Genomic DNA, 11,001 nt, shown 5'->3' on the forward strand with positions numbered 1-11,001 from the left:
AAAACAGGAGCTCGAAGCGGGAAATACCCTGGAAAGGGCTGGCTGCAGGCTCGGCCACTGGACCACGTGCTCCTCTCCTCCCCCGGGGCTGCTAAAATCCTGGGCCCAGCCACTGCCTTTTCTCGCCTGGGCTGCTGCCCCTGCCTTGCAGCTGTCTGGAGAGTGAGGGGCCATGCCGTGGCAGATATCCCATCCATCCATTCACCCACCCATCCATCCATCCTTCCATCCATCCATCCATTCACCCACCCATCCATCCATCCCTCCCTCCATCCATCCATCCCTCCCTCCATCCATCCATCCCTCCCTCCTTCCATCCATCCACCCCACCCACCCACCCACCCATCCATCCATCCATCCACCCACCCACCCATCCATCCATCCATCTATCCATCTATCCATCCGTCCCTCCCTCCCTCCTCCCACCCTTCCCTCCGGGCCCTAGGGATGCTTCCCTCTGATCCTTCACTCCAGGAATTCAGAGCTGGAGATTCCCAAGAGAGAAGAGAAGGGCTGGGCAGGACTGGGCCCCCAACAGGAAGGACTGATCCCTGGGGAGGTTCTCCAAGTCTGGAAGCCCTTACAAAGCAATGAAGCAAAGGTCCCTGGAGGAGTTGGAGCAGCATGGGAGTCTTGCTGGGGGCTCCCTTACTCTGCTCCCAGGGCTGGAAATAGCTCATTTCATCCTCTAATTTTTTTTTGCTCTTTTTTTTAAAACATCACCTTTAGTTGCCAATATATACCTTTCCTCTCCACCACCCAGAGAGTCATCCCTTGAAACAATTTAAAACCAAAAAAGAAGGAAAAAAAAAAGTTCAACAACACTAGCCAATGTATCAACTGACTCCAACAGTGCATACAGTATTCCAGACCCATAGCTCCCCACCTCTGTAAAGAAGGGTAGAAAATCCAATTATTCTAATAGTTTATTTCTATAATAATTTCTATTTCTGTGGCACTATAGCCCTTCAAGTTGGGCAGTTGTAAGTATTATCATCCTCATTTTACAGGTGAGGAAGCTGAGGCTCAGATACAGGAAGTGATTGTCCATGAGGCAGGATTCTAACCCAGGCCTCCCTACTTCTGGTCTGCCTGCTTGCCACTTCATCAGGTGGCTACCTGTGGTGCTTTCAGTATCTCTCCTCATCCTGCCTTCCAGCAGCAGCTCTGTGAGGGAGGCAGCATGTTTGGGGGGTTTTCTGGGTGTGGGGAACAATGTTTACTTTTTATTTTGTATCCCCAGCCATTAACACCTGGCACAATAAATACTTAATCAATGCTTCTTAACTGATTGGTAGAAGTTCATTACCCTCATTCTACAGATGAGAAACCACCCCTGGCAGCTAGGTGACTCAGTGGATAGAGCACCAAGCCTGGAGTCAGGAAGACTTAAGTTCAAATTCTGCCTCAGACACTTACTAGCTGTGTGACCCTGGGCAAGTCACTTAACCCTGTTTGCCTCAGTTTCCTCATCTGTAAGATGTGCTGGAGGAGGGAACAGCAAACCACTCCAGTATCTCTGCCAAGAAAACCCCAAATGAGGTCATGAAGAGTCGGCCATGACTGAACAACCAAAACCTCCACTAAAGTTTCTCTGATGCCTCTTTTTAGAGTCAAGATGAGCCTGGCACATGGCGATTAGCTCAGTGCCTGGCATATAGTAGGTACTTAATAAATGTTTATTGATTGCTTGATATACTACACGTAGAGCCCATATCAGATTGCATACTGTCTTGAGGCAGGAAGAGGGGTGGGAGGGGGAGAAAATTTGGAACTCCAAATCTAATGGAAGTGAATGCTGAAAACTAAAAATAAATAAATATCTTTTTAAAAAGAAAACTATACTAGCAGAATATAAGCTCTGGGCAATGCTACCAAGCCTGAATGACTTTTAATACAATCCTGGCTACTGGTCAGTTCTCTGAGACCTTCCTGTCTCCTCTCAGATGCTAGTGCCCCCACCAAATTTAACTAGTATTTACTTTGTGTGTGTATGTATATACATATTACATGTGTGTATATGCTTTAAATAAATTTTCTAGACCAAAATCTCACATTATACACCAAGAAAAGCCCCAAATGGATACATGACCTAGATATAAAAAGTCAAATCATACACAAATTAGAGGAGAAAGGAATAACTTAACTTTCAGATCTATGGAGATGGGAAAAAATTCACGACTAAACAAGGAATTACATAGGATAGAATGGACAATTTTGACTGCATAAAACTTAAAAACTTTTGCACAAACAAATTTAATGCCGTTAAAATTAGAAGGGAAACAGGTAAATACAAAAAATCCTTGGAACAAATTTCTCTGATAAAGGTTTCATATTCAAGATACAGAAAGACCTGATTCAAATAGTGAAGATTAAGTCGTTTCCCCAAGGGATATATGGTCAAAGGAAATTAACAAGGAGTTTTCAAAGGAAGAAATTCAACTTATTAAAGATCACAGGAAAAATGCTCCGAATCATGAATAATTAGAAAACAAGAGAGGAGAATGACAGATGTTGGTGGGGCTGGGGGACAACAGGTACACCGATGCTCTGTTGGTGAGCTGTGAATTGGCCCAGTCATTCTGGAAAGAAGCTTGGAATTATGCCCAGAAAGTTAACAAACTGTTCATACCCTTTGAACCCAATATCCCATTAGGAGGCCTACACATCAAAGAAAGAGGAAAGCAATCTATATATACAAAAATATTTGGAGCAACTTTTTTTTGTGGTAGCCCCAAAATGGAAATTAAGGAGTTGTCCTATTGGGGAGTGACTTTACAGATGTGGGGTAATATAAATATAGTGGAATATTATTTTTCCACAAGAAATGACAAAACAAATAGTTTTAGGGGAAACTGGGAGGACCTCTATACTCTGGTGCAGAATGAAGTGAGTAGAACCAAAACAATTTATACTGTGATAATGACATTCTAGAGGAAAAAATTGTGAAAAACTTTAGAACTCTGATAAAACACCATGATGTCATTGGAAGTCTTTGAAAACAAAAGACCATCGAAAAAAAATTTTATTTATTTTTTATTTTTATTTTTTGGAAATTTTTTATTTTTAGTTTAACAAACTCGGTTCTACATAATGTTAAGTTCCAGATTTTCTTCCCCCTCCCCCCTTCCACCCCTCCCCAAGACTGCATGGAATCCGATATATCTTCTACATATAACTTCACATTGGACTTATTTACACAATAGTCAAGTTGTAAAGAAGAATTATGAACAATGGAATGAATCAGAAAATTTTCTAAAAGAAAGAAAGCAGAAGACTAAAGCAGCTGGAGGCGAAGGTGTGGAGTCACTGGAGACCCACTCAGAGATACCCACAAATATCAGGAAATGGAAAGAATGAGACCCCTACTCAAGAAGTTCCCATGGTGGCTTACAGCCTCCAAAATCAAACTCCTCTTTTTGGCATATAAAGCTCTTCACATTCTGGCTTCAACGAGTCTTTCCAAGCTTGTTACAAATTACTCTCTTTCACAAACAGGACGGCCGGGCCAAAACGGTCTCTGCTGTTCCTTACCCTTGGCGTTCCTGGACTGACTCTGTGCCTTTGTCCACGCTGGGCCCCCGGCCTGGAATGTCCTCCCTCCTCACTGATGCCCCTTACCCTCCCTCTTAGAATCCCATAGAATTTCCTTCATAGCTCAGCTCAAGCACGGCCACGTGGGCCAAGCCTTTCCTCTAGTGCCCTCCTCCCAACACCATTACTTTGAATTTACTGTACTTTCTATCCCCATATGTGTGCTTCCCATAACGGAAATAAGCTTCCTGAGGGCAGGGACTTTTTAATTTTTCTCTTTGTATTCCCAGTGCACATTGGTGTCTGGAACTCTTAATAGACACTTAGTGCCTTAGACACATCGTGGCACCTTGAAAAGACCATTCACTGGCTTTGAAGTTAGAGGACCTGCGTTTACATCCGGCTTTTGTCACATTACACCCTTTGTAACCTTGAGCAAATTATTTACCACTCATTCTCAGTTTCCTCATCTTTAAAATGGGGGAGGGGGAGGTGCACTCAGCGGCCTCCGAGCCCTTCTAGCTTGGAATCTATGATCCGCGGATCGATTGATCGGTTGGTTGATTGCGAGCAGAGAAGGTGAGAGGTAGAGATGGGGATGGAGGGCCGCTAAGTCTCTGCTTCTGCAATCCTGTCCCCACAGGACACCTAGGAGGGGGCAGCCAGAAGCCCCGATCGGCCCTCCCCCACTTCCCAGGAGAGGACGTACAGTAGGACAATTCGGGGAGGGAGGCGTCCGGGGAAGCCTGGGAAGACAGTGCGGGGTGGGGGCTGGGGGGTGGAGAGGGGACGCTGCTCCAGGGCTTTTCCTTCCTTCTCTTCCTGGCAGGTGAGAGCGGATGGGGATGGGGGAGGGAAGAGAGAGTCTGACTTTGCCTAAAAAGGGAAATCTCCCACTAGGGAGCCCAAGAACGTCGGCCAGAGGAGCTAAAGCCAGGAACTGGCGGGACTCCGTGCCGGGAATCCTGGCAGCTCCCGTGTTCCCAGGGGGCTTGGCTGGGCTGCACCGCTGAGGATCTTGGTTCCCTCCCCTCCTCCACTTCTCCCTCCGCCCCAGGTGCTTCCTGTCTGTGCCACATCCACTCCAAATAGAGGGGGGGGGGGGTCGGAGCCAGGACCAAGGTCATGGCCAGGAGCTGCCTCTTTAGAGGCTATAAAGACCCCAATAAACCTGTATCTCCACTCACCCCCTCTTCTTAGCTGAGCCACCCAGGAGAAGGACGGTGAGGGCAGGGCTGGGACTTATTTGGGAGGAGGAGTGGGGGGACATGCCTAAGGTCAAGTTGGGGAGAGACACCCAGAAGCTGGCTTAAAATGAATGTGGGGTGAGGACTTTCCGTAGAACTCTGCTGGTCCCCTCAAGCTTCTGGTCTCCTCAAGCTGGTCCCCTGACTTGTCTCAGCCCCCAAATTTGACTTGTCAGTCTGAGGCTATGGAAACTTAAATAAGGATTGGGAAGGGGGTTCCAGAAACCTACCCTGGCAGGACAGAATGGACACGTGGCCGTCCAGGGAGCTGCACGAACCCTCAAAGAGTGGGGAGAGGCTGTGTCTCTGCCCACTCCTCAAGTACTCCTAAACTCCCGAACTCTCCTAGCTTCCAAGGATGAGCTGGCAAGTATCCAGAGGAGGGGGACTAAGATGATGAGGAACCTCCAGATCATACCATATTTGGATCAGCTGAAGGAACTCGGGAAGTTCCCTTGCTGAAAAAAAGGCTATTGGAAACATGATAGCGGGGGTTCAAGCATTTGAAGGGCTGTCTGCCAGCTAGAAGGATCACTTGTTGTATTTGGTCCTATCTAATAGATGGAATAGGAGCAATGGGTGGACTCTTCCTATTTCTGCTCCTTACATCCATGGATAAGCCATTTTCCCATGTTTGGCCTCAGTTTCCCAATATGTAAAATGTCCTGGTTGAACTCGTTGATCTCTAGGGTCCCTTCCAGCTCTAAATATGTGATTTATATGCAGCAGAAGCAAATGTAGGCTGGATGTTAGGGAAAAGTGCCCAATATTTAAAGCTACTCAAAAGTAGGATTGATCTGTTTTGGGAGGTGGTGGGTTCCCACCTGGTCTGTCAATAAAAGGCTGGATGAGGACTTGTCCAGGATATTGTAAGGGAATTCCTGGTCAAATGTAAGCTGGACTAGATGGCCTCTGAGGTCCTTTGTTTCAGCTCTGTGAGGTCTGGGGATCCTATGAAGCTCAGCTTGGCCCCCCGGGGGTGGGGGTGGGGGGCTCATATCTCTTCCTTGGGCCAAGCTTTCAACAAGCATTTTATTAAAGGTGGTGTGCCAGTCATTGTGTTCACCTTTGGGGAGATAAAGACAAAAAAATGGAAATAGCCTATGCCCTCAGGCAGCTTGCATTCTTTTAAAGACCCAAAACCCTTGGCAAGGGCTGGAGACACATTCTCTTCCCAGTGCTGCCATTCGCCCAGCCTTGTGATGCTTGGCAAATCCATTTTCCCTCTCAGAATTTCCTCATCTGTAAAAGAAGTTTGGACTAGCTGGTCTGAGGCCCCTCCCAGTTCTGATTTCTCTTTCTTTCAGGGGTCTCCCTCAGCCATCCCCAGGCCTGATCCCCATCCCAGTCTCAGGTTCTCTGAGTCCTTTTCTCACCTCCAGGTCACAGGGACCCCCAGTTCCAGGGGCCTCCCCACTTTCACCTGCTCTTTGGTATCTCTCTGGGCCAATATCCGTAGCTCCCTTTCCCCACCCCTCACCCCATCCTTGTCTTTGCCAGGCCTGGTTCAGGCTCCCTCTCCCCAACTCAAGGCTCCTGCCCAGCCCCACCCTCCACCAGGCCCTCACTCAGTCTGGCCCAGGCAGTTACAGTCACACCTCAGTTCTGACAAGCTGTTTCCGTCCCTTCATGGAAAAAATGAGCTAGTCTCAGTGACTAAGTCTCCTCTGAGGAGACACTCCCCTTCATTACCACCCCACCATCCCAAGCTTTGGGGTGAGCAGGCCAGAAAGGGGAGAAGCTCTGAGGGCTGAGATAGAGAAGGACCCAGTCCCTAGAGCTGGCTTCTCTCTGATCCCCTGAGAGGGTAGATTCCCCTGGGCCCCCCACAGATGCCCATCCCTCCCTCTTCTCTCTCTGGCTGGGACCTGGCTAAGCTACCCTTGAGTCAGGCCTTGGTGGTATCTTAGACCTTGTATCTCCACTGAGTGCCCGGCACCATACCCTGCCCACAGAACTGGGCACACAGCAAACATGCCATCCAAAAATAGGACTCTCCTGGACCTTAGTTCTCTTTTTCTAAATGTCCCTGGTGTCCTCCCTACCCTTTCCTTAGTTTGATCCATTTTTGGAGGTGGAAGAAAGGACCTTCTTCCCCCCACCCCTTCTGCCAATTCACCAAAAATTGAGCAAGTACTATGTGCCAAGGACAGAGCCAGACTTGGGGATACAAAGATAGCTTATATTCTAATGGGGGCATAGACCATGTAAATAGGTAAGTTTTGAGGGGACCATCTCCAGTCCTCCCTATGTGTATCTGGCCACTGGACCCAAATGGCTCAGGAGGAGAGAATGAGGCTGGTGACTTTGCACAGCCCTCCCTCACTTCAATCCAATTCACTTGCATGTCATGGTAGCACCTCCATGATGTCATGGTCCTCTTTGAGAATGAAGGACAAACAACAGGTTTTGAAATGATCTTATGAAGAAAGAGGGAGTCAAGGAGAGAATATTAAGGACTGGGGAGATCAGGAAAGGCATCCTGTAAGAGGTGGTGTGGAAGCATTGCCTGGAAGGAAGCCAGGCAGCTGAGAAGCAGAAATGAGGCCAGAGATGGTTCAAGGCTATGGGACACTGCATATACAGGGTGTCTCAAAAGTTCTGGTGCAGTTGTACTAAAATGTTTGGGATAGCCTGTACTGTCAGACTTGGCTGATCTGTTGGTTAGTTTTGTTGGATTGCATTTTAAAATCTTCCTTGTTACAATGGAAAGCTTACTGTAAGAATAAAGGATATGAACAGTTTAAAAAGAAGGAAAAAGGAGTATCTAGGCAGTGCAGTAGGTAGAGTACTGGCCCTGGAGCCAGGAGGACCTGACTTCAGATCTAGCCTCAGACACTTACCACTTGTGTCAATCTGGGCAAGTCATTTGACCCCAATTGCCTCAAAATAAATAAATAAAAAGAAGAAAAAATCATGGAACCTTAATGATAAAAGATGCCTTTTAGATCCTTTGGCCTAATCCCCCTCACTTGGCATTATTCCAAAATAATAATGACCCCTCCTGGAGAGGCAGCCTAGCCTAGTGGATAGAGTACTAGCATAGGAGTGAGGAAGCCCCAGGTTCAAAAATCCTGGCTGTGTGACTCTGGCCAAGTCTTAAGTTAACTGCTGATTTATTGGCTGATCTGAATTAGTGGAGAGAATTTCCATACTAGAAGATCCCCTATACCTTTAATGCAATCATGTGTCTGGACCAAAAAAAAAAGGTAACTCAACACCAAAAAAATAAGAACCTCTCCAAACTGTTATTACAGTTTTTCCTAACTTCAGAATAATTTCACACACTCAGTGAGCGACAAGAGCCTGTGGTTTTGGTTCAGGCTCTGCCATTGTCTAGCTGTGCAATCTCTGGGAAGTCCTTTTCCCTCTCTGAGTCACCCTTTATAAAAGAGCGAAGAATGCCTTTTCCTGCCTCCCCTAGGGCTATTGGGAGGATCGGACAGGGAGAATGTGTGACCGGACTTTGTAATTTGTAAAGTCTCAGATATTATCCTTTACTTAAGGACACTGAACAATCAGCTGCCGTCTTTACCAAATACACTCATTCAGCAGATACTCCCCTTAGGGGCATATGTGGTGGTGAGGGCAAAGTAGGGGGCTTGTGTGTGCAGCACTGGCCGGAGGGGACCTTCGCTGCCCACAATGTCCTCTCTTATGGGCGTCCCTCCCACCGTCCCTCAGTGTCACAGCGACTCTCTTGTCTCCTTGTCCTCAAATCCCCCCCCCCCACACACAGCCCAAGCCCCTGTTGTCCCAGATCAGCATTTGGGGAACAGTCACAGGATTTCAGATTTGGGAGGGGCCTCAGAGGCCATCCAGCCCACAATTCCTTGGGTGCCTAGCACCTCTCGGAGCAAATCTGAACTCCCGTGTCAGCTTTGAAAGCTTTTCGTGCCCTGGCCTCTACCTACCTTTCCAGCCTTACTGCATATTATTCCCATTTATTCAATCTCTATTTCAACCAAACTGGCCTTGCTCTTCTTCACCCGTGACACTCTAGCTCCGACCTCCATGCCTTTGCCCAGGCTGGCCCCCATGCCTGGTATATATTCCCTCCTCATCTTCACCTCTTAGGACTCAATCAACCAGTAAACCATTTATCAAGTGCTGCTATATGTGAGGTGCTGTACTAAGCACAGGGGATACGAAAAGATGCAAAAGACAATCCCTGCCCTCAAGGAGCTTATAGTCCAATGGGGGAGACAGCATGCAAGTAAATACATGCAAAGCAAGCTATAGACAAGGTAAATCATAAATAATTAACAGAGGGGAGGTCCTAGAATGAAGAGGGATTGGGGAAGGCTTCCAGTAAAAAATAGGATTTTAGTTGGGATTTAAAGGAAGCCAGAGAAGTCAGTGGGTGGAGTTGAGGAGGAAGAGCCTACCAGGCCTGGGGGACAGCCAGAGAGAATGCCCAGGGGCATAAGACCAGGAGGGTCTTATTTGTGGAACAGCCAGGAAGTCAGTGCCACTGGAGTGAAGAGTTTGTGTTGAGGAATAAGGGTATTAAGTCTGGAAAAGGAGGAGGGGGCTGGGATATGAAGGGCTTTGAGTGTCAGAGGATTTTTGTATATGATTCTGGAAGCAATAGGGAGCCACTGCAATTTATTGAGTAGGGGGTGACGTGGTCAGACCTGTTCTTTAGGAAAAATCACTTTGGTGGCTGAATGGTGGATAGATTGGAGGCAGAGAGACTTGAGGCAGGCAGACCCACCAGCAGCTATTACATAATCCAGGCAATTAGATGCTAAAGACTAGAAGGGAGGTCGGGCAGTGTCAGAGGAGAGAAGGAGGGTTACAAGGGTGAAATCGACAACTTCTGGCAGCAGCTTGGATATGGGGGATGAGAGATAGTGAGGAGTCCAGGGTGACTCCTGGGTTGTGAGCCCCGGGCACTGGGAGGAGGGTGGTACCTTCATATGGTAATAAGGAAGGGGGTTTAGGGGAAAGATAATGAGTTTGGTTTGGGACATTTGGTTTGAGATGTCTGAAAGGCAGTTGAAGATGTGAGATTGGAGGTCAGCAGGGGGATTGGGGTAGATTTAAGAATCACCAGTGAAGAGATGGTAATTAAATCCATGGGAAAGGATGAGATCACCAAATGAAGTAGAAGAGAAGAGAAGAGAGGGGAGGGGAGAGGGGGAGAGGAGGGAGGAGGGAGGAAGGGAGAGAGACAGAGGGAGAGAGAGAGAGAGAGAGAGAGAGAGAGAGAGAGAGAGAGAGAGAGAGACAAAAGAGAGGAGAGAGACCGAGACAGAGGGAGGGAGGGAGTAAGGAGAAGAGAGGAGAGGAGAGGAGAGGAGAGGAGAGGAGAGGAGAGGAGAGGAGAGGAGAGGAGAGGAGAGGAGAGGAGAGGAGGGGAGGGGAGGGGAGAGGAGGGGAGGGAGGGAGGGGAGGAGAGGGGAGAGGGGCCAAGAGAGAGAGAGAGGGAGGGAGAGAGGAGAGGAGGGGAGGGGAGGGGAGGGGAGGGCAGGGCCCAGGACAGCCAGGTTAGAGCACTGAGGGACAGCTATGGTCAGAGATTGCATTACCTGTATGAGGATCCAGCAAAGGAGACAGAAAAGGAGAACCAGGAGAACAGGAATCCTGAAAACCTAGAGAAGAATGTATCAAGGAGGAAGGGGTGAATTTCCCAGTTTCCTCCAAAACTCCATCTAAGTACTACCTTCTATGTAAAACCTTTCCTGATCCCCCAACTTTCCCAATACTAAACTACTTTGTGGCTTTATATAGACTTTGTATATACCCATTTTGTTGCTGCTGTTCAGTTGTTTTCAGTCATGTCCAACTCTTCATCACCCCATTTGGGGTTTTCTCGGCAGAGATACTGCAGTGGTTTGCCATTTCCTTCTCCAGTTCATTTGACAGATGAGGAAACTGAGGCAAACAGGGTTAAGTGACTTGCCCAGGGTCACACAGCTAAGAAGTATCTGCGGCTGGATTTGAACTTGGGTCCTGCTGTCTCCAGGCCCATTGCTCTATGCACTTCATCACTTAGCTGCCCTATGTACCCACATATATGTGCTTTGGTCCCGTCCCCCCCCCACCAGAATGTAAGCTTGAGGGCAGAGACATTCAGATGTGGTTTTGTATCCTTAGTAAGTACTTAATAGACATTTCATTAATTGATGGATTGACTACTCTAACCAGAAATTCCTCCCTACAACATTTCTACAACCCCTAGCTGAAAAAAAAATACTCAATGAGTGGTCATAGC

This window comes from Trichosurus vulpecula, chromosome 2 (genome assembly GCF_011100635.1).
Source record: "Trichosurus vulpecula isolate mTriVul1 chromosome 2, mTriVul1.pri, whole genome shotgun sequence".
In the NCBI taxonomy this organism is placed as follows: domain Eukaryota; kingdom Metazoa; phylum Chordata; class Mammalia; order Diprotodontia; family Phalangeridae; genus Trichosurus; species Trichosurus vulpecula.